Source organism: Otolemur garnettii, unplaced genomic scaffold (assembly GCF_000181295.1).
Source record: "Otolemur garnettii isolate 467f Iridium unplaced genomic scaffold, OtoGar3 scaffold00094, whole genome shotgun sequence".
NCBI lineage: Eukaryota > Metazoa > Chordata > Mammalia > Primates > Galagidae > Otolemur > Otolemur garnettii.
The window spans coordinates 6,100,333-6,103,675 of NW_003852489.1; positions in this window are offsets into that span (position 1 = coordinate 6,100,333).

Consider the following 3,343-nt stretch of genomic DNA (forward strand, 5'->3'; position numbering starts at 1 on the left):
GGAAAAGAGGAAGTCAGACAGCAAGAGCCAGGCAGATGCTTCAGGAAGCAGCCAAGTGATTCCAAGAAGCCACGTCCTGGGGTGTTTCAACGTTCTCAATAGCAGTCGGCAAGCTCCCCAGATGAAGGCTCCTGAGTGTACCTTTCTTGAGCTTTGCTTTGCTGTCATCTGATCCAGGAGGACCATCAGTTCTGTGGTGCTGGGTCATCAATAAGCTCCTTCTTTTTTTGAGACAGAGTCTCACTATGTTGTCCTTGGTAGAGTGCTGTGGCATCACAGCTCACATCAACCTCTAACTCTTGGGCTTAAGTGATTCTCCTGCCTTAGCCTCCCAAACAGGGGGGACTACAGGTGCCCACCACAACACCTGCTTATTTTTTTGGCTGTAGTTGTTGTTGTTTAGCAGGCCCGGGCCCGGTTAGAACTCACCAGCCCCAGTGTCTGTGACCGGTGCCCTAACCACTGAGCTACAGGCACTGAGCATTCCTTTTTTTTTTTTTTTTGAGACAGAGCTCAAGCTGTCACCCTGTGTAGAGTGCCGTGCATCACAGTTCACATCAACTTCAAACTCCTGGGCTCAAGGGATTCTCCTGCCTCCACCTCCCTAGTAGCTGGGATTGCAGGCACCCACCACAATGCCCGGCTATTTTTTGGTTGCAGCTGTCATTGTTTGGCGAGCCAGGGCTGGATTCGAACCCACCAGCTCAGGTGTATGTGGCTGGCACCTCAGCCTCTTGAGCCACAGGCGCCAAGCCTTTTGAATTGTTAAGTTCTCTTAAAATTAAGCTTCTTGGCTCGGCTCCTGTGGCTCAAGCGGCTAAGGCGTCAGCCACATACACCTGAGCTGGCGGGTTCAAATCCATCCCAGGCCACCAAACAACATTGATGGCTGCAACCAAAAAATAGCCAGGCATTGTGGCGGGCACCTGTAGTCCCAGCTACTTGGGAGGCAAAGACAGGAGAATCACTTGAGCCCAGGAGTTGGAGGTTGCTGTGAGCTGTGATGCTACAGCACTCTGCCCAGGGCAACACTTGAGGCTCTGTCTCAAAAAAAAAAAATTAAACTTCTTAATCTCACACATTTCTCTTAATAGTAATGGTAGTTGGCAGTTCATTTCTCCATCAGCCAGGAACGATGTGTTGAGGTGGGCATACCCATCAAGAACAGTGACTAACAATGGCTTCCAGTGTTTTGACCAAATCTCAGATGTGTGGCCTCCTGGCCAGGCAGCTGGAGATTCATGTTGTTGGAGCATTCGCTGTATCTGTGGGGGTTGCAGCTTTCTGTAAATTTTCTGTGGCAGATCCAAGAAAGAAGGCATATGCAGATTTCTACAGAAATTATGATTCTATGAAAGGTTTTGAGGAGAAGAGGAAGGCTTGGTATCTTTCAGAACACAAAGCGATGCTGGAATATAAAGAATTTCTTTGGCCAGGAGCAGTTGGCTCATGCCTGTAATCCCAGCACTCTGGGAGCCTGAGGCAGGAGAGTTGCCTGAGCTCAGAAGTTTGAGACCAGCTTGAGCAAAGTGAGACCCCATCTCTATGGATAACAGAAAAACTAGCTGGGCATGGTGGCAGGTGCCTATAGTCCCAGCTACTCGGAGGCTGAGACAAGACCAAGAATTTGGGTTGCTGTGAGCTATGATGCCATAGCACTCAACCCCAGGATAACTGAGTGAGAGTCTGTCTCAAAAAAAAAAAAATTTCTTTGGGTTGATGTACATAGAAATTTGTCACTGACCTGTGCTCCTGAGCTATGAATGTGAGTGATAAATAAACAATTAACAAATAAATTAATAGCAGTTAATAAACCCATCTGAATTGACAAGGTAAAAGCTGACTGCCCCCACCCCCGATATAAACCAATAAACAGCTGTCAAGGATGTTATGATCGGCTCGGCGCCTATAGCTCAACCAGCTAAGGCGCCAGCCACATACACCTAAGGTGGTGGGTTCAAATCCCCAGCCCGGACCCGCCAAACAACAATGACGGCTGCAACCAAAAAATAGCCGGGCGTTGTGGCGGGCACCTGTAGTCCCAGCTACTTGGGAGGCGGAGGCAGGAGACTTGCTTGAGCCCAGGAGTTGGAGGTTGCTGTGAGCTGTAATGCCACGGCACTCTACCCAGGGGGACAGCTTGAGGCTCTGTCTCAAAAAAAAAAAAAAAAAAAGGATGTTATGATCCCTTAACATCTTAGATCATGTTGGCATAAGGCAATGTCAACAGAAGACTATTTCCATGTTAAATGCAGTACCCCATCTTGTTCTTCATTCCTTTCTGATTACTATGCCTTTATGCCTTTGCAGCTGAGGATAAATATTGAATTACATTCAACCATTTATATGTATATACACACAGAGAGAGAGCAAAGATCATTCAATTGCCTGTATACTGTGTTTTCTTTGTATAGATTAAATAAAAGTCCTCTGTGCTGAGGACAGTCCACCCACATAGGTTGAATGATGTAAATAATCACGTCTTAGGCATGGCTGGTAGCAATGAACTCACAGTAGAATTTGTATAGTGCTTTACAGTTTTCACAAATTTTTATACTTCTTACTATATTTCTCAAACTAAAAAAGTACAGCTCAGCTCCAGACTCAGCTGATCAGTAACCACTACCAGGGCGTGGGGCAAAGCACTACCTTTCAACACAGGTAGTGAAATGTACAGAATGAAAGTCATGCCCACCTTTACAAACTACCTCAGATCACTGAGTAGACACCAAACAGAACTGTTGGAAAGGCAAAATGAGCTACACAAACATTATTAATCCCGGCCTCCACCTAAACACTCCAATCCTGTGATGCCAGTCTCAGTTGCTGGCATAGCTGAGTTGAGCGCTGGGAGCCCAGGGATAGTTGTACAGTGAGTGGGGGAAACAGAAACACACCACCATAGGGTGGTGCCCATGGGCCATATACACCAGGGCTAACGGGTTCGAACCCAGCCAGGGCCTGCTAAAACAACAATGACAACTGCAACAACAACAACAAAATAGCTGGGTGCTGTGGTGGGTGCCTGTAGTCCCAGCTACTTGGGAGGCTAAGGCAAGAGAATCGCTTGCACCCAAGAGTTTGAGGTTGCTGTGAGCTGTGATAGGACAGCACTCTAGTAATGCATGTGTGAGAACCCAGGAAACGGACTTAATTCTCCCTGAGGGAAAGGAAAAGCTGTAGAAAGCGTCACTGACAAATGAAACTTGAGGGAGGCGCCTGTGGCTCAGTGAGTAGGGCGCCGGCCCCATATACCGAGGGTGGCGGGTTCAAACCCAGCCCCGGCCAAACTGCAACAAAAAATAGCCAGGCGTTGTGGCGGGCGTAGTCCCAGCTACTTGGG